Source organism: Dipodomys merriami, unplaced genomic scaffold, assembly GCF_024711535.1.
Source record: "Dipodomys merriami isolate MVZ:Mamm:240054 unplaced genomic scaffold, mDipMer1.0.p SCAF_68, whole genome shotgun sequence".
Lineage (NCBI taxonomy): Eukaryota > Metazoa > Chordata > Mammalia > Rodentia > Heteromyidae > Dipodomys > Dipodomys merriami.
In genome coordinates this window covers 6,489,761-6,515,983 of record NW_027206268.1, presented here as the reverse complement: position 1 = coordinate 6,515,983, position 26,223 = coordinate 6,489,761, and the positions used below count along the sequence as shown (strand labels likewise).

The 26,223-nt window shown below is 45.1% G+C and overlaps 1 long non-coding RNA gene across 1 annotated transcript in view; it reads right to left on the bottom strand.

Annotated features, from left to right (window-relative positions):
- Positions 1 to 1,024: 1,024 nt before the first annotated feature.
- The window catches only part of LOC138815906 (uncharacterized), a 251,806-nt gene continuing 226,607 nt past the window's right edge, over positions 1,025 to 26,223 (bottom strand). Inside the window, exons 3-4 of the long non-coding RNA XR_011368525.1 lie at positions 10,135 to 10,274; positions 1,025 to 1,899 (exon numbers count right to left, since the gene is read on the bottom strand). This is a non-coding gene — a long non-coding RNA (uncharacterized lncRNA). The remainder of the gene's footprint in view (positions 1,900 to 10,134; positions 10,275 to 26,223) is intronic.

Here is a 26,223-nt window from a genome sequence, read left to right as displayed (position 1 = left end):
ATTGGTGGTAAGTAGGGGTGCTAAGTCTAAGGAGCATTGAGTTTTTAATTACAGTAGGATGTGCAAGTGTTTTTGATAAAAGTATTCAGAGCAATTGCCACAGTTCTAGAATGCTAGAACCAGAGCAAACTCCACGACATCATTTCTTCATTTTCTGTTAATAGAAATTCATCCAATCTTCTTACTCCATTGGTGAAGCCGAGTGTTCCAATGACCGCCCCCCCCACCAAAAAATAGTGATAAAAAATGAAAAGTCTGAGTTGGACTCACACAAACGTAAAACTTGATAAAATGAGTAATTATAATTATTCCAGCTCTCATAGAGGTTTTGGAAACCCCAGTCTAATTTCTTGAAGCCCTTTGATTACTCTTTTGCTGATTAACGAGGTACCAAGGAAGAGAGCCACACAGGAAAATGGCAGCCTTCTCTGAATTAATTTTCAGTCCTTCGTATTCAGAAAGGAATAATGCATCTCATTATGATCAAGTTTTGCATGGGAGCAGCCTTTACACGAAAGAATAGGGATTGGAATCAGGCTCCAAAGGAGAAAGGCTGTTTGGAATAGTTGAAACTTTCATTTAGTAAATAACCCGTACACGAATCGGGCCTTTTGTAAAGGATTATCTCTAGCTTCCCAGGAGAAACTATGCAATCATCGAGGCCCTCAACGCCCATTCTGTGTTAGGAAAGATAAACAGAGGAAAATTCTGGACAAAGGATTTTCTTTGATTTGCATGAAAGTGAAGTATCTACCTTCTCCTCCCCAGTAATATTTTTTTGGGGAGAGGGGTCAGTTGTGGGGCTTGAACTCTGGGCCTGGGGGCTGTCCCTCAGCTCTTCAGCTCAAGGCGAGTGCTCTACCACTTGAGCCACAGCGCCACTTCCAGTTTTCTAGTGGTTTACTGGAGAGGAGTCTCACGGACTTTTCTGCCTGGGCCGGCTTTGAACCGCGACCCTCAGATCTCAGCCTCCTGAGTAGTTAGGATGACAGGCATGAGCCACCAGTGCCCGGCTAATATTTTTTTAAATAAATATTGTTACTGATAACAATTAGATGAGCTCTTCCAGAAGGTTCTAGAAGTATAGCTTTGCATCCTACAAACTATGTTGACCGTGAAAGCCGGAGCCCCTGAGGAGTCTGGAAAGTGAGTGAGAATGGACAGAAAGGAGTCAGCACGGAGCCAGCGCAGATTTTGAGAACAAAATGGGATGTGCATTTTTCTTTGATACGACACGAATCGATAGGATATGACTTTTTATTCTCCAACACCCACTTTTATTTCCTCACTGAATTTAAGACATGGTAAGCACAGGTTTACCACGCTGTTGCTCGATTCTAGAGAAAATTCAGTGATAAAGTGATGATGCTATGGTTTCGGTGGTACAGTGCTAGCCTTGAAAAATAAAAATTAAAAATTAAAAACAGCTAATAATATGACCTGCCAGGATGTCTCCTACATGTGAAGAATTACATTTACCAATTCTTGATGATGATTCTGCATCACAAGAGACTCAAAGCTAGGTGTCAGTGGCTCAGATCTCTAATCCTAGCAACCAAGGAGGCTAAAATCAGAAGTATCGCAGTTTGAGGCTGGCTTGGGGTGGAGCAAAAATGTTGGAGAAACCCTGTCTCAAAATTACCCAGCCAAAAAAAAAGCATGGCTGAAAGTTTGGCTAAGTGGTAGAGCACCCGCCCAGCAAGATTCCCGAGTTTAAACCTCGACACCACCACATTTTTAGAAAAGAAAAGCTCATCAGATGTTTCTTGGGGAAAAAAAAAGCAATCCAAGTGTGTATTAAAGAATGAAAAAGAAAAAATCGGGGAGTCTCAGCTCAGTTGGTTCGGGGTACACCCGTGAGTGAGGGTCACCGGTCTTGAGTTCGAGTTCATCTCAGATCTGAAAATGAAAAAAAAAGCATATATATACAAGTATCTCCAGAAATAAGACAGAATAAATACATTTTTATTCGCTCTGGCAAATTTGGATTGGTAAACTTCGTATTTGTGTTCATCATCGCTGCTAGAATTTTCCTAATTAGCAGTTTCCAAAAAAAAAAAACAAAATGTATTTGGCTCAAAGCAGAACAGGAAAAACTTGGTTGGCGTCCTCAGAGGGAGTCTGCCTGCTACTGCGTTTTTTCTTCCTGGATCATAGTTATGGGATGGCCCATTTTAGACAGGCTTGAAACGTGTTACAATTCACGTGTGATTAGAACTTTACCCCTGCGCAGTAAGGCCTCACCAATACTTCTCCGGACAAGGACTGTGTTAACTTTGTGTGAATTCCAGACGGAGCCTTCAGTGTGTTGAATGCGAATTATGAAGTTAGGCAGACGGCAATCGAATGAAACCTTCAACTTAAATGCAGGGAGTGTCAATATGCACTGGAAGGTGTCATACAAAAACCACCATGTACACTGATTGTGTGTGTGTGTGTGTGTGTGTGTCCATTAACAGCCTATAAGAATGCAGGGTCAAAGGGAAAACAAATTGCTCTCCCCATCCCCAATACCGGAACTTGAACTCAAAGCCTGGGCTCTGTCTCTTTTTCACTCAAAGCTGGTGCTCTACCATTTGAACCACACCTCCACTTCTGGCTTTTTGGTGGTCAGTTGGAGATAAGATTCTCGCAGACTTTCCTGTCCGGGCTGGCTTTGAACTCCGATCCTCAGGTCTCAGCCTCCTGAGTAGCTAGGATGACAGGCGTGAGCTTCGGATGCTGGGCTCAAAGAAGTTCTTTCTAGAGGCAGAGCCCCGTGCACCTGATTTCCAGCCACAGGGCTCTTGTACAACATTTTCCCATAGTGTCGTGTCTCTGGGGATTGATGGTGGTGTCATAGCTGTCCGTCATTCCTTCCTTCTTATCTGTCAGAAGCTGGGCCCATTTTATTGCTTGTGCATGAATATTTGGGTGGCTTAATTTTGGTATTATGAAGAGAGTGTTTCTTTACAAGTCACGGGCAGATTTTTCACTTAACTAATTGCCTTTAAAATGTATTACTTGATTAATATTTTGATCTTGAAGTAGTTCGCTTCTGTCACAGCACAAATCAATTTTTTTTTGTTTTAATAGGGAACAGAAGATTAAGTAGAGAAATTAAATATGTTAATCTCAGTCAAACATCTTTGATATCAGGCCAATGATACACCAGAAGGACCATACTTCAAGGCATTCTGGAATATTCCAGAGATGTGAAAGCTCGCAGAAATTGTATATGCCTAGGAACAGACACCTGTCCAAATCTGTTCAACAGTGTATTATTAAAACAGTAGCAGATCGATTTGGACTGTACACGTTTTAAATGCCAGTGAAATGTCATTTCATCTATAAGCTTATTTGAAAGCCAAACAATTTCTTAAAAAGCTCTAGAAAAAGGCAGGTGAAAACTTCCTTTGAACCCTGCCACAGTGAGCACACCATTTTCTTACAGAAAATGCCCAGAGCTTTGATGCTCAAAATTGTGTCTAGAATTCCAGAAAGTCTTGAGAACATTGTTCAAAAGATTGATTATCTGTAATGAAAACATGATGTTCAAACGAATACTGTATCTATAACGTACAGTATTGTGCAGGAATGTAACCGAAATAGTTATCATCGTGATATTTGAGTATTTTGGTCTCTAATACAACAGAACAGCTAATAGGTAAAACAGTGTTTTGTTTGCTCAAGAAAACTGATCAACACCAAAGGACATAAACTAATAGATTCAGTCCTGAAGGGTCAGGAGCTGACTTCAGAGATGTCCACAGACCCAGCGTGTGTGCAACTCCGGCAGAGTAAGAATGTAAAATCGGAGAAATGCCCAGAAAAGATCTGTTGTTGTTGCTTTGTCATTTGTTTGTTTGTGCCAGCCCGAGACTAAAACTCAGGGCTAGCCTTCTACCAACTTGAGCCTCAGGCTCCACTTCTGGCTTTTGGGTGTGTCATTGGAGATAAGAGTGTCATAGACTTTCCTGCTCGGGCTGGCTTCGAACCCCGATTTTCAGATCTCTGCCTCGCTGGGATTACAGGTATGAGGCATCTTGCCTGGTGAAAAAATAAATCTTTTGAAGCCTCTGGGTGGTATGGGGACTCCGGAGTAGTCTGTGTGTCTGTCATCTGTGATACACACGGATGTTCAAGTTTGCTCTGCTGGTACCTTCCAAAACAATGGTCAAGAGGAGTAAACACAGTGAAAGTGTGGCCGTTTCCAGAGACCTCTCTCTCAAACGCCATCTTGTGTTCTTTTAAGTAGGTTGTTACCGTAAGGGTGAGGTACAGAGGGGCTACAGTTACATGAGTCAGGTGGTGAGTGCATTTCTTTTTGGACAGTGTCACCCTCCCTTCGTTTTCTCCCAGTTTTTCCCTCCCATCCCCACCCGCAAATGGTACATTGTCCAGTGAGTATCACCGCTGCCTTTTGTTCACCCTTTGTCCCCCCATCTCTAACACAGTGACAAAGGGGGACAAAAAAGAACAAAAAATATTTTTAAAAAACCTCTTTTATTTCCACTTCTTGGAGTTCATTTGGACAAACATCGTTTTGTATGATCAGATGCGCATAGCTATTGAGCCTTTGTGATTCTCTCCTAAGAATATCTTCCTTTGCTCTCACTGTGTCTAGAGTCTTGTATAATGATCATATCCGAGTGTGTGTTTACTTGTGGATTTATAGGCACATTCTAGTTAGGACAGCCTATGTTTCTTTGTGTCTGGCGTACTACTCTTAATATAGTTTTTTTTTTCTAAGACTTTCCATTTCCTTACAAATGGGGCACCGTCATTCTTTCTGATGGAGGCGTAAAATCCCACTGTGCATTTATACCACATTTTCTTGATCCCTTCTTCCATGGAGGGGTAACAGCTGATTCCATATCTTGGCTGTGTTGAACCATACTGCAGTGAACATGGTTGTGCTGGTGGCTTTGGTGTGGCCTGATTTGTGGTCTCTTGGATAAATAAATGCCCAGGAATGGGATTGCTGGGTCACAGGGAACTTTTTGTTGCTATGAAAGAATAGCAACAATGGCTAATTTATGATGAACCCAGATGTACTGGCTCAAGAGCTGAGGGGTGGTGCGATGGAGCTTATGGTGGGGTCTTCATGCTGTCACCGGTACAGCAGCAGGATGTAAACCTGGCCGGACGGAGGAGGAGGGAGCCAGATAGCACAGGTAGGGTCATCTCCACAGGTAGGCTCTAGCTCTTGTACTGCTTGCTTCTTGAAATCTGTTCTTCCTGTGTCTCCTCATCTGCTCACTCTATTCCTCTCCTCTCTGGCTCTCCTTTCATCTGTTTCTCCCCTATACTCTGTTGTCTTCTCTGCTCCCTCTTCTCCTCTCTCCCACTTTGCCTCTCTCTACTTCCCACTAGTGTTGCTCTTTGCTTTCTCCTTGCTCACTCTCCTCTCGTGTCCTCTCTTCTCTCCTATCCAACTCCTCATTCCTCTACTTTCTACCATCTCACTCTCTCTTCCTTTCTCCCCTCTCTATCCTCTGTTCTTCTCCTTCCTCTCTGCCATCCTCTCTTCTCATCTCCTCACCTCTATGCCCCTTCTGTTTCCCATCTCTCCTCTTTCTTCTGTCTCCTCTCCCCTCCCGCCTATTACTCTCCTGTCTTGCCCCTCTTTCCTGCTTCTCACTCTTGCTGCTCTTTTCTCTCCTCTCCTCCCTCTGTTCTCCTGTCCCCTTCTCCACTCCTGTCCCCTTCTCCACTGTCAACATTCCTCCCCTGTCCCCTACTCTCTCTATTCTCTCCTCTGTTTCATCTCCTCTCTCTCCCATCAGTCTCCATCTCCAACATGTCTCTCTGATCCCTCTCCCCTCTCTTCAGCTCTCTCTGCTCTCCTGTTTCCCATCTCTCCCTACCCTTTCCCTGCTCTTTTCTCCCCATCCTCCCCTTACCTTTCTAATTCCTCCCTCTCATCTCCCTCAACACTCCTCTTTCCCTTCTCTACTCTCTCCCCCATCTCTGTCTTCCATAATTGTTCCCCCCAGCCTCCCTCTCATCTCTCTTCCAGCCTCTCTCCACACTTGCTCCTTCCCTCCCTCCCTCTATCTACTTCCCCTTCCTCACCTGTCCTTTTCCCTGGTCTTCATCCTCCCTTGTCTTTCTTCTACTTCTCTTCTCCCCTTTCTGACTCCTCTTGACTCTCTCCTCTCCCTGACAATTCTCCTTCCTCTCTTCTTGTCCCCTCTGCCCCTTCTTCTTTCCTTTCTTCTCATCCTCTCTCCTTGCTCGCTCTTTTCCAATTCTCCTTTCCTTCCTTCCCTGCTCTACTCCTCTTTCTTCTCATCACCTTACTCTCCTCTACTCTTTCCATTCTCTCACCTCCCCTTTCCTCCCCCTTGGCTCCACTGTCTCCTTTCCCCCCTCTCTCTCCTTGGTCTCCCATTATTCTCCCTTCACCCCATCCTCTCTTCTTTCCCCTCCCATGTCTCTGTCCTCACCTGTCTCTCCCTCCCCCCCACTCTACTTCCCCTTCCCCCACTGCTCTCTTCTCTTGCCTTTCTCCCTCCTGTCCTACCTCTTTCGCTCCTCTTTCTCCTCTCATTTCCTCTTCTCCCCTCCCCTCTTTCTCCCTTGTCTCTCCTCCCACCAGCCCTTCTTCCTCCTCTGCTTTCTCTCCACCTGCTCAGTCCCAATCCTCTCCTTTCTCCTCCCTCTTTCCCTCTCCCACCTCTTCCTCCACCCCTCTCTCCCTGTTCTCTCATTTCCTCTCTACCTTCCTCCTCCTCTCTCTCCCATCACTCATCTCTCTCTTATCCCCCACTCTGACTGCTCTATCTTCTCCCTCTCTCCTCTCTCCCATCTCTCTCCTTTCCTGTCTCTGTGCCCTCTCCTCACCTCTCTCTCCCATCATTCTCCCTTCACTCAATCTCTCCCCTCCCTCATTGCTCCATTCTCTCCTCACCTCTCTTTCTACTCCTCTCCACTTTCCTCTCTCCCCTCATTCTCCCTTCACCCCTCTCTGGTATGTGTCTTTGATCTCTCTCCCCCATCCCTTCTTCTACACTCCAGCCCTCCCTCTGCTCTCCTCCTCCTCTTCTCTCCACCCTGGCTCTTGGCTCTTTCCTCTCTCAGTTCTCTCCCCTCCCCTCACCAGGACCTATCCCCTCCTGTCCTCCCTCATCTCCTCTCCTCCAGACCCATCGCCTTTCTCTCTACTCTTTTCTGTGTGCTCTCCCTCAGTCATTTCTCCTCTCTCTCCTCCTCACTCGTCTCGTTCCTCTCCTTTGCTCTCCTTTCCCCTCCCTCGCTCTCTTCTCACCCCTCCCCTCACCACAGTCTCCTCGCCTCTTTCTCCATTTGCTCCTCTTCCATCCCCCTTTCCTCTCCAATCCTCCCGTCTCTCTCTTCACCCTCTCTCTACTCCTCCACTCATTTTCCTCTTACATACTCCCTCCTGTCATTTTCCCTTCCTCTCCCTCACTTCTCCATCCTTTCCCATCCCTCTCAGCTTGCTCTCCCATCCGTCTTCCTTTTTCTCTCTCCTCTGCTCTCTTCTCCTTTTTGCCTCCCTCCTGTGTTTGTTTGTGCGCTCCCCTGATCTCTGCCTCTCTCACTTCCTCACCTCACGCTTCTCTCCACTCTGTCTTCAACTACTTCTTCTCCTCTCCTCCCTGTCTGTCACATGTGTCCTCACTCCACTCCACTCTCTCCTGCTCTTTCCTCTCCGTCTCCTGTCCCCTTCTCCGCCTCCCTGTTGTCTATCCTTGCTCTCCCAGCTCTCCTCACCTCGAGGCTCCGCTGTCTCCTCTCTTCCCTTATCCTCCTTCCCCACTCTCCTCTCCCCTCATCCTCTACCCCTCTCACCCATCTCCTCTCCTCCTCCTTTCACCCCTCCTTTCCCACTCCCCTCATCCTCTCCCCCTCCACTTTTCATCCTGCTCCTCTCCTCCTCTTTCACCTTTCTCCTCTCCCCTCATCCTCATTTCTCCCCACTCCTCTCCTCATCCTCTCCCCTCCTGCTTTGACCCCTCTCCCCTCTGCTCACTTCTCTTCCCCACTCCTCCTGTCTCTTATCTCTCTCATGTCTGTCTATTCTCCCCTCTCCTATTTCCTTTCTTCTCCCCGCATCTCTCTCTCTAACCCCCACTCTTTCATTCTCTCCCCTACTTCCCCTACCTCCATCATTCTCCTTCACCCCCCCTACCTCCATCATTCTCCTTCACCCCATCCCTCTCCACTCTCCCTTCCTTCCTCCCCAGTCTCTACTTCCCTCTCTTCTCTCTAATTCCTCACCTATCTCCTCTCTTTCCCATCTCTCTTCTGCTAATCTCTTTGCTCCTTCTCCACTCATTTCCTCCTCTTGTCTCTCCCCTTTCCCCTCTTTCCGTCTTCTCCCTCTCCCCATCATCTGCCCATCTCTCTCTCCTCCCCCACGCTGCCTGCTCTTTCCTCTCCCCTCTCTCACTCTCCTCCCCGATCTTCTTCCTCTCTTCCATATCTCTCCTCTCCTCTCTCCATCTCCCTCCCCTGCCTCTACTTCTGTCCTCTCCTCTCCTCCCCCTGCATTCCCGTCTCCTCTCTCATCCTTCTCCCTCCTTCTGTCTCTACTTCCTCCTCTTTGCTCAGTCTCCTTCATCTACTCTCTTCTTTCTTCCCATCTCTCCTTACTCCTCTCCCTCTCCTTCTCTCTCTACTCTCTTGTGTGTCTCCTCTTCTCTCTCCCCCTCCTCCCTTCTTTCTTCTACACTCCGTTTCACCTGTCTCTCCTCCCTGGTCCCTCTCTCTTCTCCTCCCCTCCTCTCTTATTCCCCCTCAACTGCCGTTCTTTTCCCTCCCTGCCCTCTTCTATAATTCTCCCCTCACCCTTCTTCCTCTCTGCTCACCTTGCCTCTCCCCTTCTCTTTCCCATCTGGTTCTCATTATCCCCCCTTCCCTTCCTCTCCCCTTTCTTTTCTCTCCACCATCTCCTGTCTCCTCTCCTCCCTCACTCTGGCTTTTTTCGCCTTCCTCTCTCCACTCCACTTTTTCCTCACTTCTTCCTTCTCTTGTCTCCTCCCTGCCTCATCTCTACTTGCTCTCCCATCATCCTCCCTCCTCCCATGACCCATCTGGCTGCTGTCCCCTCCACACACTCCCCCTGCACTACTTCCCGCTCTGCTCCTGCTTCCTCTCCCTCCTCACCGCTGCTACCCTCTCCCTCCAGTCCTCAGGACTCACGGTTTCTCTCTCATCACCCCTCCCCGCCCGCTCCCCTGCGCTCCCCTCACTCTGACTGCTCCTTCCACCCCTCTTCTCCTGTCCTTCCCTCTCCACCTTCCTGCTCACTGCTTCCGCCCTCCTTCCTGTCCTCCATTCCCTCACCTCTCCCACCTCCCTCTGCTCTCCTCCCTTCCCTGTCTCCTCCCTTGTTCTCTCTCCATCCTCGCTTGCTCTCCTTGCTCATTTCACTCTCCCCTCATCTTGTCTTCACTCCTTTCCTCTCTCTCTTCCACACGCTCCTCCATCTGTCTTTCTCTACCTCCACCTCTCCACTGCTCTTTTCTCTCCTATCCTCTGTCTCTCCTCTCTCTCCTCACATCTCTCTCTCCTTTCTCCCTCTGCTCCTCACTCTCTTCTGTTTCCCACCATCTTCTACACTGTTTTACCTGTGTCTCTCCTCTCTCCTCTACTGTTGCTGTTCTTTCCTCACTCATTTTCTTCTCCTCCTATCTCTTCTCATCGCTCTCCCATGTTGCCTCTCCCCTCTGTCCTCAACTCTCGCTCTGCTCTTCCATCTATACCCCCTCGTGTCCTTTCATTTCCTCTCTTCAGTCTTCTCTTTCCTCCCTGCCCTCCTTACCTCTCTCTCACCTGGCTCCTCTCTTCCCCCACTCTTCTCCTTTCTCTACTTAACCCTTTCTTGCTGCTCTTCGCTCCTTTCTCTACTTAACCCTTTCTTGCTGCTCTTCGCTCCTGTCATCTGTTTTCCTCTATCTCTTGTGCTCTCCTTTACTCTCCCCTCTCTCCTTGCTCACTCTTTTCCTCCCTCTACTCTTCCATTCTGTCTCTCTTCACTCTCCTTCCTTCTTTTCTACCCCTGTCTTTTTACTATCTTGACTTTCTCCTTCCTCTCCTCACCCTAATTTCTGTACTTTCCAATTAGCTCTCTCCTTTCTCGAGTTTCCCTTTTCCTCCTTCCAAACGCAGCCTCTCCTTTCTTACCTGGGCCCCGTGCATTCACGCTTTGGGCTCACATCCCTTGTCCCTCATCTTGAAGCTCTTCCGTATTTCTCTTGTTGATAATATGGCATGGTAACGTCCAGCTCATTGTTCTCCAATGTGTGGCAAAAATCCCTTCCTATCTGTGGGAGGAAATATGAGCATTTGCAAACTCTTTGGATCAAATTTTAATGAATTGTGTTTAATTAATTTCATGTTGTATTCAATAAGCATGCAAATGTGTTATATTAAGGAACTGTTCTAATAATACCTTATTTAATTAAGATGAATAAAATACAAAAGGGAAGCAGAAAATGATTTATGACTCTGGAGATGCTATTTCTTGTTTTTAAATTTTTAGCAAATCTCACTTGTACACTCATTGTTATTTTCTCAAATACTTCAAAGATAAGCACATTGCTTTATCTTATACAAGATGCATTTAATTTTATTCACACTATATTTTCCTCAGGCCTTTATAATTAAAAGTAATTCATAAATTCTCCTGATAATTCATCATTTCTTTGAACTCATATTTTTTTGTTGATTAAAGCAAGAACTAAAACGTGACAAAATTAAATTTCTCTTAGAATTCCTTTACCATTTCTTTGTGTGTGTGTGTTGAATTCCAAGAAAGGATTAAGACCAGTTCTATAAAAATTACTCTATGCCAAGGTAACATATACTGTGAAGTATAGGAAGAGAAAGTAGACTGAAAGAACTTGCTAGAAAAAAATACCAAGAAATAAAAGTTTGAATTAAGTATGAAGCAATAATTAACCTCATCTTTTAACTTTTCAGGGGACATCAGCTTTTCCCCAGCGCCACCCAGAGATCGAGGGATGTTTTAGAATGTCGTCTTCTTTTTTTTGCTGAGATTGCAGATCTATTTTAACTTCTGAAATAAAACTTGCAAGTCCCTTCTAAATCTCTCTAAATGACTTATCCCAGTAATTTCCCACAGGACTGTACACTGAGGCTTTAAAATATCACACTCATATTTTAGGCAAGGAAAGCAATGCTGTCGGTATCCCAATCCTAGACCTTGTCAAGTTCTATTCACCACAGAGCTAGAGGGAGAAAAACAGTTTGGTACGGGAACAGAAAGAGGCCCAAAAGATCCAAGGAACAGGCCAGAGCACCCAGACACAAGCCCATACGCTTACAGCTATCTGATGTTTGACAAGGAAGCCAAAGATGGGTTGGGAAAACGGGGTCTCCATACATATCAAACTAAAATGCTGTCCCTGTTTGCCACCAAGCCCCAACATCAGCTCAAAGTGGATCCTGGAAACTTTGATAGGAATGCAAGATGGAGGACCAGAAGCGCTAGGATTCATAGGAGGGCGCTTTTAGAGATGAATCCCAAGGACACAGCAAATAGGAAGGAGACTTGACAAATGGGAATGCATAAAATGTTCTGCACACTAAAGGACATAGTTCCTAATTAGACGAATTACTAGCTAAGCTAGAAAGACAGATCTGACAAAAGCCAAAACATCCCAGAAGCTCAAAAAATTAATCCCACATGCACAAACCCCCTAATAAACCAATTAATGGGCAAAGGAGCTAAACAATGGGACTTCTTCAAAGAATAGCAAATAGACACACGAGGAAATGTAAATCAAAACAACGCTGACCTCCCACCCCCCCTACCCTGTTAAACCAGACACCACCAAGAATATGAGCAATGGCCAAGGCTGGGGAGGGGGTAAAGGAACCCTGTTGCACTGTTGGTGGGAATGTGATCTAGTAAACCTCCAGACAGCAGTCTGGAGGTTCCTCAAAAAAAACTACACATAGATCTTCCCTATGATCCGGCCATACCACTCCTGGGCATCTACCCAGAACATCACAAGCCAGGATATAATGACACTTGCACATCCATGTTCATTGCTGCACGATTCACAACAGCCAAGTTACACAAACAGCCCAGATACCTTACAATAGATGAATGGAGCGATCAAATGTGATATCTATGCACAGTGGAATTTTACTCACCCATTAGAATGAATAAGATGATGTCATTTGCAGGGAAATGAATGGACCCAGAGCAAATCATGCTAAGTGAAGTAATCCAAGTTCAGAGAGACAAACACCCCATGTTCTCTCTCACACGTGGAAGCTAGATCTAAACTATAATTGGAAATGCTAACCTACCCAGGACTCTAGCCATTCACATATCCACAGTCAGGCTAAAGGAGAATTCACTCGGGAGGAACCCGAAAGTCTAACTTCTCTGAACATTTAAAAAATGCTATCAAAATGAATTCCAGGAAGTGGAAACATGGGATTTCATTGGTATGGTGGTGGTGGCTTTGTTTTCTTTTAGGGGGAGCAAAGGGGGTGGGAAAGCAGAGGGAGGGAAGGAGGGTGAACAAATACAATCATGCTACTCAGTAGACACCAGGTGCACATTTGGGCTGTGACAGGAAGGGGAAAGTGAAGGAAGAGGTGACATTATCCAAAAAAAAAAAAACCCCAAAACCCTATACCCATTACCTGACTTATGAAATGGTAACCCCTCGGTACGACACCTTAATGACAGTAAAATTCTATAATAACGACGGCGCTCATTTACACACTCTACTTCCTTTGGGAGTTTCAACATTCCCATCAGCCCTTTAGTGTCCCATGCCCCTTTGCTGAATGGAGCTGAGTGAAGAGGCAGGTTCAGTGACGGCTCAGAAGCTCTGCATGATTTACCAAGCTGTCTCTCCTGCCTCCAAGAAGTTCTAGAAAAGTCTGTGAGGTGCCTTTCCCACCCTCTCCTGAGTAGCTCAGAATATGGAAAAGCACACATAGGAAGCATCTCAATGTCTTCACTGCCCTTCATCCCCTGTGGAGTAACGATGCAGTCTCTTTACTTTGATGTGGGCATCCCTTGCCATTCTGTCTCCTAATTGGCAGGCAAATTTGCCGAGCCGAGGAAATTTTTGTTTCTTCTTCCGCTCCTCTTCTGCAGAGGGCTGTGGATAGAACACCCCCAGGCTATCTGGAAATGTGCGCATGTGGCACTTTTCCATTCGACACTGTCATCTAATTAGCAGAATTGACAAACCCACTCTGTGGGCACTGACTACTCTCATTTTTTTTTTTTAAGCAAAATGACTTGGAAGGTGAAGTTACAGCTTAAACGATTGCTTCTCGGGCCACATCTCCATGCTGAATTTGAGCCAAACATCTCTCGGGAAACTCACGAAAACTTCCATTGTCCCCTTTCTAAATGCACTCCCCCAAGAACCACAGGAGTCGCAGCGATAGACACGAAAATGAATAACTGGCACAGCAAGGCAGGATCTACTTCTGCAGAAGGATGAGGGTATGGGTCAGAAATCCGGCCAGCAAACACACACAGGGTGGGCAGGCTGTGCCCCCATTTATACCTAAGGCACAGGCCTTGCCCCTCTGCTCTGATAGGTTAAGCTCAAGTTCACAATCTGCTTGCGATTGGCTGGTGTGAAGAGGCTGAGATGTATTTCTCCATAAGGTGACCATTAAAAGCCTTTGAAATAGGATCAACAGTACCCAGGCCATCTCAAAACACATCCACACCCTTCTGCTATTTCTCTGGTTGGTCTGGGGAGGGGAGTCCCAATTCCATCTTGGAACACCACTGAGGACAAAACTTTACACCTCAAAAATCCTTCCTTCTCCCAAAGCGTTCCTTGTTTTCCTTTCTGTACTTGCTGATAATGTGAGAACAGACTAATCAAAGAGAGCTCGAGCCACAGAACCAAAGCAGGAACTTTTAACCCATCCGCTTTGATAGAAAAGTCAGTCATTTCCCCCCTCACAGGCCTTACAGATTCTCTAGGAATCTCGAACAGACGGGTCATAAAATCCTTATTATCTCTGCAGAGAAAATACACAGAGAGAAACACACAGAGAAAATACACACGGGAGCACATCTCTCATAATGAAATCTATAAACACCAAACACCTGCTGCTGGGGAAAAACATGATCACATCCGTTTATTGTGTGTCTATCACCAACAACCATTGTGCTTGGTTTTTTTTTCTCCTCAGTTGTGGATCTTGAACTCTGGGCCTGGGTGCTGTCCCTCAGCTCTTCAGTTCAAGGTGAGCACTCTACCACTTGAGCCACAGCACCACTTCCAGCTTTTTTCTGCTTATGTGGTGCTGAGGAATCGAACCCAGGGCCTCATGCAGGGGAAGTAATCACTCTACCACTGAGCCACCTTCCCAGCCCCTGTGCTCATTTTTTGGTTATGCTTTGATAGCCTAAGTATATTATGGATTTGGGTCTTGATTTCAGAGTCTGGAATCTGCCTGACAGTCCTTTTCTGACCTTCATCTTTAGCTTTCCACCATTTCAAATTTGTGCTTCTGCCTAAAGCTCAGAGAAGAATGAAGAGTGCACACAAGAACAACTGAGTCAGACAGGAACTCATGCACACAAGCCTCAAGAGTCATACCTGGCATGATGCTACGTAAGAAACCTGCGTATTGAATTAGAACCAGCCAATAACAGTTCACTTTGAATCGGGCTCTTACTAATCAATGGTCTGACCATTAGGTCTAGTTCGTATCTTTCCAAGATGTAAATGGACGTAATTCATCTTGTTTATGTCTGTTCAGTAGAATGGGAGAGAAGAGAATTACTTTAAACATCAATCACAAGCAGCTGTAACACTGTGTCCTTACTTGCATGAGAATTAGAATCACTTAAGATGAGAATTATTCTTGGGAGCTAAGCAGGTGTCAGTGACTCACATCTGCCATGCTGGCTACAATCCTCAGGCCCCAGTCTCCAAGTGCTGGGATTACAGGTATGGACCACTGTACACTACCACTACCCAAGGATCACTGCACACTACCAAAGAACACATCATATAGAGATGGGCTCATTCGAATGATTACCTTTCAATACTCAATGATATGTATTCAACTGATAAATCAAATTCCCAGTGAGATACATTCAAAATATATTCTTAAATATTTCCCCCTCCTTAAACCTATTTCTACCTCCAGATGGCCTAGATCTCAGTTCTTGTGACCGTCTCTGGCTTCGGATGGATTGTTATAAGCCTATGTTCTTTGTGAGTTCCCACGCCTATGGATATGAAAAGGTAACACAACAATGATAATGAAAATAGCGCTCAAAGTTAATGATTGTGTAACAGCAGGTGAAGTGCTGTCCAGGGACCTGAATCCTTTGACTCAGTATATTGACAGAATAGAACAGGGATCTTAATGTCCTTCCTTCCTTCTTCCTTCCTTCCCTCCATCCTTCTCTCTCCCTCTCTTTCTCCTCCCTCCTTTTCTTTCCATTCCTTCCTTCCTTCCTTCCCTTCCTTCCTTCCTTCCTTCTTTCTCCCTCTCCATCTGTTTCTCCCTCTCTTCTTTTCCCTCCCTCCCTCCCTCCCTCCCTCCCTCCTTTCTTTCCATCCTTCTCTTTCTTTTAGGCCTAAGACCAGGACTCAAACTCAGTACCTGGAGCTTTTGCTCATTGGCTAGTGCTCTACCAGCTCTTAGTTTCTTATATTAAATAAAACAGCTCAGGCCATTGCTCAGAAACCATCTGTAAGTGTGACCATTGGATGCACTTTCAAAGCCTTCAGGGTATTTCCCCCCCTAATTAATAATGTTTTTTTTCTTTCTTTTTCATCGCAGTGATAAAGTGCTTCATCTGGCTCTCCTTCTCACAGTGACCCACTTCACTGACACGTGATTCACACCAACGCCGTCCCGTCCACTGCTGTAAGCAGTGTGTGTTCTTCACTCCTCCAAGAGCCAGTGACGGCTGCTTTCCCGAGCACCTTGTACCTGTCCAGAAAGGACCGGCTGGGCCGCTAACAAATGTCTGTTTCTCGACTCTATTTGGGTCCGACCTCCCTCCTTCCTGACTGCGTCTGCTTCCCTCTCTCATCTTCCAGGGGGACGCGACTCACGGAAACTTTAATTAACCCATACGAAGACAAAAATAAAACATTGCCAGAACCCACACGGAGACTCCATAAAAACAGGAGGCAAGGCCCATAAAAAGGATCCTAATGAATATTTGATATTTGCCGCCAAGTCTTAATGATCTCCGTTAATGAATAGACGCATAACACCCTTCACTTCAGGTGTGGGGCCGGCCTTTCCGGTAGCAAGCCAGGCTGCTGGTGTCTTATTAAGGACTTAGGGGCTAATTTGTAATCTATGAACACACAATTGGCAGGGCCGGGGGAGACACAGGCTACCTCAAAGGACAAGAAATCAATGCTATATGCTCAAAGTCTTGTCGTAAGTAATCTCCCTGAGTGGGGATTGTCTAAATGTTACCTCTGGGCCAGGTAACCTTCTAGGCTGGTCGATACAATAGGCTGAATAAGCGTACCTAGCCTCTTTTTATTCCATAAGCAGATTCCACTCAACTATCCTGACCTTTGTTCCTGGCTATCATGGGGAATTTATGTATTTATTTAGCTGCTCACATCAATGCAGTCTTCCTTTCCTGCTAGTTGGTGTTGTACATTTATGCAGAAAAGCTTCCAGTGATGACATAATAACTTTACCTTTAGAATCTTTATTACAGATTCTATTTTCCCAATCATTTCCCGCCCCCCAAAAAACCTTTCTATTTTCTACACATGAAAACCATACTCAACAAAATGGCGGTGTGTGTGTGTGTGTGTGTGTGTGTGTGTGTGTGTGTGTGTGTGTGTGTGTGTGTAAATGAGCCTTTACTACTTCTAGGGAGGAGGAAGGGTGAACAAAGGCAGTCATGCTATACAGTAGACACTAGGTGGAAAGTGAACTGTGCAACTTGTGGGCAGGGAGGGGAGGAGGAATGGGGGAGGGGGGTTGGGAGGGGAGCGAAGGGAGGGATGACACTGTCCAAAAAGAAACGCACTCACTACCTGACTCGTGAAATGGTACTCCCTCCAGACAACCTTAATAACATTATATGTTAAAGTGTCCAGATGTCCTGACACTGGCTGATTTTCCTTCCAGCCTACATCTCACATGAACCCTAAATGTGTCACCGTCTTCAACACGGGTAACACGTGGCCAGCACAGCAAACTCTCGAGTCAGATTTTTCCAGAGGTTTTCGAGACGCTGTCCCAGTGCTAACCTGAGGGAAAGCATTATTTTAAGGCCGCCAAATAAACCCTTGTTTTTTTTCTGAGGCTGACGGCGCTAAGCTCTTCATCCCCCAGAGTTCTACTAGCTTAAAAAACAACAAAATTCCACAAACTTAAAATCTGCCATCCCTCTGTCTAGCTTCTAGATTTTTTTTTTTGGGTCCAGTGGTGGGACCTGAACTCTGGGCCTGGGCGCTGTCCCTCAGCTCTTCGGCTCAAGGCTAGCGCTCTACCACTTGAGCCACAGCGCCACTTCCGGCTTTTTTCTTTTTGCTTAATGTGGTGCTGAGGAATAGAACCCAGGGCCTCATGCATGCAAGGCAAGCGCTCTACCACTGAGCCACCTTCCCAGCCCACCTTTTAAATTTCTTGAACACAATGGTGGAGGTGTTAATAGCCGTAGACATCGATGAGGGCCGATGGAAAAGTGTTATTGAGAATTGTACTATTTTTTTCTAATCCCAGAAAGAATATCAGGAAAATGATTTGCTCATTCCTTTATTAAAATGATGATTATTTCTCATGCATTTTAATCTGGTTTTATTTTTTGGTTCAAATATATGTTAATTTTTTTTCTCGGGTTCCCTTCCCTCTAGGTGGAGCAGAGGGCTTATAGATGCGGCTCTCTGTCCGCATGCATCCTTTTCCATTCCTTGCAATGAATGAGCTAAATATCCGGGCTATAATTATATAATGACAATTCTGCTTGCCGTGGTAGGATTTCAGCACCCAAGGTGAAATTCGTCTGTAAAATTTCATCTGACTGGATGAAGAGGGGTGACTAAGTAGGAGAAATGAAATGGGGGATTTTGAAATAGGACAGAAAATTGGTATGTCTGGAATATTATCTAAATGATGTCGCATTTTTCTCTCTGTCACATCTCAGCACCCGGACTCCATTTCTGCGCCCTTCTGGCTTTACTTAACTAAATGTGAGGCCATCATGCAATTGTGTGGAAGAAGAAGGAGAAGGAGAGGATGCCGTAAGTTAACAGAACACCAGTTATTTCAGAGATGGAATTGAAAATCAGGTCATTACTCCAGGCCTCTCCCCCCCCCCCCGCCTCCTCCATCTCTGTCGCTCTCTCTCTCTCCAAAGCCACAGTAAAGCCTAGCATTTGACAGAGTTCGAGAGCCATTAAGTTTATCCATCTACAAACAAAAACAGTAGACTCTTCGCTTTCCATCTGTTCCAAGCGGAAAGTGTAACAATAGATTGTTAAAGGACAGAGGGGATTTTATTCAGTCAGATCTCCTGATCACTGTCGCCCAGAGATATCCTTTCACTGAAAGGTGTAACACGATCATACTTTTTCTAGTGAGAGAGTTAAGTTTACTAACGAGGAATTCTCTCTTGTAAAGAAGAAGGGTCAGATTTTAGTCTCCAAAATATGTGGAGATTCTAACACCGATCTTAGGATTCGTTGTCAGGATAGATCAGCTCGTTTCATAGATCTCTGAAAACATCTTGGTAATATTTTACGCTGGTGTTTGTTTTTTTTTTGACCAGCCTAAAGGGGAGATGCTGAATAGTGAACACACAGCCTTGTGCACTTATTATTTCTTGCTTTGGAAAAGGAATCTCTACCGTTATATCTCCTAAGTTTGGTAGGTACAGGTAAACATAGGCTTATAAATATATATCACAACATATAATATAGACAATAATATATAATAGATACAATATATAACATACATATAAATCTATTATGCACTTTATGCATTCAAATGTAAACATATATATCAATATTGTACACAATCCATGTTTTTAAACAATTCCTTTAATTTGACGTTACAGGGAAATGATCAGGACGGATCTTTCTTGCCTAGGGATGAAAGCGTTTGCTATGAGCCCACCTGAGTTTTAGGATTAAAGCAGTACCCCCTCTCTTCTGCCTAGCTGTTTAGTTTCCTAACCATGTCGGTGTCATCCAAGGACACATTTCCTCCTGTCCCTGTAGACAAAACTGTATATGTAACTAGACACTCTTTTGAGACGTCACTACTCAGGTTCTGGGTGATTTTATTTCCCCCCTGTGTTGGCTCATACGATTGGGGGAGGCGATTTAAATTGCTGTAAGATGGTGGAAGTCGCTAGGTAATTAGGCCCCACCAATTTGCAAGCTCATAAATATTACTCGTGTGGGCTTATGAATATGTATGCACACACGCCTATAATTTTTTATGTTTATTGTTTGGCCATCTGCTGTGAGGGCCAGGTCAGTTCTGCAGTCCCCATTTTCTGTGTGCAGTGAGCATTTCTGTGAGCTTTCAATGTGACACAGAGCGCGGGGCACGGGGAAGTCCGGCTGGCATGTGGAAGGTCCAGAGCCGAGAGAGCCAGGTCTACAGCCTGAGCAGATGATCCAATAACACGCCATCCAATGACACCAAGTAGGAATTCAGGACAGAGGAAAATCATACCAAATGGCGAAAGACTCAGAAAATTAGAAGTAAAGGTACGTAAATGAATGCAAAGCCTTTGTAACATTTATAGCTAGGAGGAGTTTGAGTGCCAAAAAGTTGTGGAAACTTGAAAGCAAATGAGGGTAATCAGTATGGAGGATCCTCAAAAGACTAGATATAGAGCTCCCCTAGGACCCAGCAATCCCATGCCTGGGCTTTTACACAAATAACCACAAACAAGAGCACACTAAAGCTCCCAGCACAACCATATTCACTGCAGTATTATTTACCATAGCTAAGGTATGGAGCCAACCCAGATGCCTCTCGGTAGATGAATGGATCAAGACAATGTGGTATAGACACACAATGGAGTTCTATGTTTCCATCAGAAAGAATGACATCACCCCATTTGTAAGTAAATGGAAAGATTCAGAAAAACTTATACTAAGCAAAAGGAAATGAAGGATAAGGAAATTGATGAAAGAAGTTTGAAATTTCATGGAAATAATTTAAAGATAAATTATATATATGTTACACCATATATACATATGTTACAACATACATATATATGTATATATGTTATGCCATTAGGCTGTTTATTATTCAGTAGAAATATAAATGGGGAATTTGGTAAATTTGAAATACAATAACTTTTACTATTCCCAGAGTGGCAAATGGGCAACTTTCAATCCACTTGGTTGTACTTGTTTACTATTATTATAATTTAACTAAGAAGGTCGAGACCGGAGCCATCCGCTCTACAAAGTGGCACCATGTGAATCATAAGACAACACTGATGAGTGGTTTGTGTCCAGACTTCCTGTGAACACGTTTTTATATTTACATTGGAGACTATTCTGGCTGCTAATCCTGCAAATGAGTCAGACACAGAAATCCGCATCATATAATTTTAGGGTTGAGCTGATTCTTCCACTTAATGTCTTTCTAGACATATGTGGTATAAGTTTGGGAGGAACGGGGCCTGATGTTATACGTTTATCCATAGTGAAAAGGGGGAAATTTCAGCTTTGTATCCCAAGTGGCGCCTTCAGCTGGCGGCGATTCTAAGATGACTTATGAACAACTATCAATAACATAATGACAACAATAACATCAATTTTCATTTAAACGCTAACTAGCATTCTGCCAAACCTTTCCCGGATAGAACAAATTGACCTTTCCAAGTACTTCAAAAAAACAAAACCAAAACCAAAACTCTCTTCACAGTTGCTGTGCAACATCGGGCAATGTATCATCAGGCTGACGATGATAGTATCTTTGGTGACATTCTGTTATTTGTTATCTATGACCTTCCATTGGTACCTCCTGCTTTGCCATGTCAGGGCCTCCTGACTTCTGTCTGTATGAAGCTCGGGGGACAGACAGACAGACAGACAGACAGACAGACAGACGCACCCACCGTGCAGCCAGATCTGCGCACAGAGGGCCCGGCGCCCTGTCTCTCCTTGTTTATAATAAGAAAAAGCGGGACAGACGCCCACATCGATTGCTTTCCTTGGGGTCATCGGAGAACCCAAGTTGAATCACTCACTGGAGAGCTGGGGTAGCGGAAGCTCCATCCCTCGGGGTTCGAGAGGAAGGCAGGGTTTGGAAGGAAGCTCCAGGGTTGGGGGTTGGCATTGGAGCCACAGCACAACAGAAGGAATTAAAGAGGAGAGTCAGACATCAGTATGAACTGGTGCTGATCAAGACCGAGAGACAGGTAGGTGCATATAGTGCATATGTGTGCATGCATATGCATGCACACACATGCACACACATGCACACCCATGCACGCAGGCACACACAGATTACTCTGCCTACATAACTCATTTGGGACCTCAGGAAGAACAAACGCACCCAGTGGAGTGGTTTCCACTCCAGCCATTCTTGGACGAATGAATGACCCTCTCTGAAGATAAGGTTCAGAATGAGCTGCAGGAACTCCAGGTAAGCTCCCAAGCCAGGCAACCAACGCAGTGTAGAGAAGAAGCCACCGCGGAATTTTGGAGAATTCTCAACTTTCACCATTGCTTTTGCACAAAGAACGTGACAATGGCGTTTCCTGCGCATCTGTAGGAAGGTGTTTTTCAGAAAGCTACACCTGTCTCTGTGGCCAGCTTGCCCAATGTAGTCATTATTGCCTTTTTAAGATTTTAAGAAAAATCTTATTTTAAGATTTTAAGAAAAACACATCAATACAACACAAAAACACAAAACCCAAGTCCACCTCCCTCTCCACACTGGCTTTCAGTTCCCGAAGCTCTCTGAGACTGCGCCCAAAGCTGTTTTTTTTTTTTTTTTTTTTTTTTAAATCACATTTCAGATACTTTAACATTCTGATAGAGGAAGAGCACAAAAAAAAATTAACAAAGGGCAGGCCGCTATCCTGAGTCTGAACAAGGAAATGTCAGCTTCGTGGCGCACTTTGTCATGTTATTTCACTTTACATTAGGAAAAAAAAAGATGTCTGGCCATCTGTATATTCTACAGAGGCGGAAGAACGGCACAGCTTGTTTGTACCCAATTATAAGTTATGTCCACGTACCAGACAGCACAGAGCACATGTCTGCCTGACGTGGCGCATAACTCAGCGGCCGAGCCGCGTCATCTGAAATCCTCCTCATTTTCATTCAAAGTCATTTCGGTGGGACGTTTGACGGTATTAACCATGTCCCGACGTTTCCTCTTCCCGTGTGGGTGGGTGAGCCTTCACAACATCTAATTGCATCGTTCAAAGGACGGGTAACTCGTTGTTGCTTTAACCCAAGGACAGGGTCCCGACGTAGCGCTCCTTGAGGGAGCCCAGCGGCTTGATGTCTGCCAATGCAGTCACCATGGCAGCAACTGGGTCACTTTTTGCATCCACTCCAGAAAACTAAGGGCAAAGGAGGGATGCGATCAGCATAACGCAGCCGTCTGTCATTTACCTAGAAACCGCGGCTGCCCCTCAGAGAGTCCAGTGGCTCCCGCCTGCCATCCTTGGGAGGCTGCGATCTGAGGATCAGAGTTTGAAGCCAGCCTGGGCCGTGGGGAAAAAAAAATCCATGAGACTCTCAAAGCAGATAAAGGCGCAGCATCATGGCCGTGACCCGCAGCGCGGGACCAAAAGCTGTGATTGAGAGAGCCCCGGGGCCTGCTCACGTACCTTGTTTTAGAGAAAGACACTCCAATATCTACCCGAACTGAACTCACTGAGAGCATCGTCTCCTAGAAAGCCGAGCACTGGACGGTGAGCAAGACACAGAAACAGATAGTAGTAATAGAATGAACCAGGCCGGTCGGGTCTGTACAATAGTGTGATATATGCATATGTGTATATATAGATATGATATGCTATTAGGTATAATGTACATAATATGGATAATATGCACGGCTATACAGAAATGTATCTGCACACACTGAAAAACTAAGCAAGTGAAAGTGTAGCATGGCCAGTGACACAGCTGTTTACAGGGTCCTGGATGAGGCCTGCCATGGCCTTTGTCTCTCCCGCTGCCCCGGGATTCATTTCCTCCTCTGCCCTGCCCGGTGCTGACCCAGAGGCCTCCAGTCCAGCATCGCCATTTCCAAAACGTTTGAATTGCTCGAGTTACTTTCCACCCTGGAAAGAATGCTGCCAGGTAAAGATAGAAGAAAGAGAAAATATTAACTATTTTAATGTTACTTTTTTTTGGTTGTTATTTGTGTCTAGGTCCTGGGGCTTGAGCTCAGGGCCTGAGTTTCTTATGCTCAAGGCTGGAGCTCTACCGCTTGATCCACAGCTCTACTTCTAGCTTTTTGGTCTGGTGGTTTATTGGAGATAAGAGTCTTATGGATTTTTCTGCCCCGGGCTGGCTTTGAACCACGATCCTCAGTTCTCATCCTCCTGAGAAGCTAGAATTTTAGGCGTGAGCCACCAGCTCATTTTTTTCTGAGTTGTTTTAAGAATACAAAAAAAAAGCAAAAAAAAAAAAAAATCCAAACATTCCCCTCCCGAAAACCAATTTAGGGCAGAGTCACCGAAAACTTGGACCCAGGCTTGCATTTTAATCTCTATATCATGACAACATTTTAAAAAATATTGGCAGCTTCCCGTGAAATGCTTTTAAATTTGGATAAAATGTGTTTATGCAAGGTGCCAAGCGCACAGCTTGGCACAATAGGAATATTACCATGCACTGCGGCGCACGGTAAACAACCAACTCGTATTTTCAGCGAACCCAACCCATCTTCCATGCATAGACTTTCTCTCTGTCTACACTGGGTGCTGATTCATACTCATGAGACACCGCTACAACGGATGCTTCAAGATCTACCATGGAACACTCGAGTTTTCTAGTTTGCTAAATATTTCATTCCCATGATTGATTCTTGTCCCTTTATTCAATTTCCCCCCGATCACGTTTGCCTTGTAAAAGTTTAATGCTCTCATTTTCTCTGACCTACCATATTAACCTTGTGCACACTGACTGCTGTTGGCTTCCTGAGTTCTCTTTTACAGTCAGCTTGGACTTTATTAATATGTGTGTGTGTATAGATAGCTATAGATATATAGTTAAGACCAACTTTCCAACCCTACACGGCCCTTCACATAGCTCTTAGCCAACCGATGCATGCGATCCGAGCCTAACTTCTGATTCCTCACCACGGGTGGCGGAGAGTGAATTGCTTCCCTCACCCGGCAAGTAAGGGTCCATTCTGTTCTTCTATGTGTCACTCTGTCGACATGCAAGTCCCTCACTGGTGAAATGCGTACGCCTGAGATACCATTCTCTGCTCGGCTGCAGGTATCTCAGCCTGGTGATAACTCCGCAGCACGTCACATAACATAGCACACATTCAAGCTACAGGACTGGGTAAGAGTCTTTAGGAAAGGCAAAGGCAAGTTTACTATATATACATGTGTATATTTATATACACACACACATACATGTATATATATATATATAGAGAGAGAGAGAGAGAAGCTTACTGTATATATATATACATATGCACACACATACAGACAAGTTTACCATATACAAACATATATATGGGAAGAAAGTTTACTATATTTTTTGAGGGGGGGGGCCTGAACTCTGGGCCTGGGCGCTGTCCCTCAGCTCTTCAGTTCAAGGCTAGCGCTCTACCACTTGAGCCACAGCGCCACTTCCGGCTTTTTTTCTTTTTTGCTTATGTGGTGCTGAGGAATCGAACCCAGGGCCTCATGCATACAAGGCAAGCGCTCTACCACTGAGCCACCTTCCCAGCCCCAAGTTTACTATATATACACACATATAAAGACAAGCTTACCATATCTATATCTATATCTATACCTATGTATATCACCAAAAAATAAAAGAAAAAAGTAGTGCTTTGACCGCTTCTCTGAATCCAGATCTGATCGATGGGTCAGAGGGAGGCTGGCGGGTCTTTCGTAAGCAAGTTTCTGCAGCGTTCTCTGCAGGACGAGCCAGGGTGGGCGCGGTCATGGGGACCCTGGGAACTCTCCCTGGGCCTCCTCCCCTGCTCCCCTCCCCCGGACTCCGCCTCAGTGGAAACTTGTCTCCATAGAAACTCCGTCTGTGAGTTGGAGACACATCTGTGCTTGCTTGGTTTTTCCTGTCATTCTGTTCTGTTCTCTCCCATAAACTGCAAAGGATGTTTATCGTGTGCATCTGGGACATGCGTGTGCTAGGAGACACACACCTCAAGGTGTCACCCTGTCCAAATATTAGAGAATACACAGAGATGTAATCGTGTTGGGCTGACAGGGACCGTAAAGGACAAACAAGAACCACTAGCAGCCCCACCGAAAGTACAGCTGCAGCTCACAAACGTTCCTGAAGCTTCTGGGGAACTGGGTTGAAAAAGGAAGCTATTGCTTTTATCTTCTCACATTAGCACACGTCACATCAGAGTTGAGACGCAGAAGGACTTGCAGATAATGCTCCACTTATTTTTTGACACCAAAGGTTAAATGGAAGGTTTCCCCACTCATTTATACTGAGAAAAAAAAATCTCCAAATCCTCTGTGGTGAAGGAACGAAATCTTAAGTAGGTTATCTGCATTTGACTTGCAAAAGGAAATGTTCTTTCATCTTCAAACACTCTGGTTCTCCAGGACTCTCTCTGTCTCTCTCTGTCTCTCTCTGTCTCTCTCTGACACACACACACACACACACACACACACACACACACACACACACACACACACACACACACACACACACACACACACACACACACACACACACACACACACACACACACACACACACACACACACACACACACACACACACACACACACACACACACACACACACACACACCCTCACCCCCTCACCCAGCAAAGGGCTGCTGTCAGGTCTTACAATGAACAATAGTTGCTTAGTCTTTAAAAAATTTTACAGAAATCCCTCTGAAAAATAATCTACATATATCAGACCCTGTAACCCTACTTTAAGCTGTTCCCCAAGGAACAATAACATGAAGAAGACAGAACACAATAGTTAGAATGTAAATATTGTATAAAATATTATGTTTTATGAAGATAAATCTATCCATCCAGGCATCCACCCACCCACCCATCTAGCCATCTAGCCATCCATCCATCCATCCACCCAC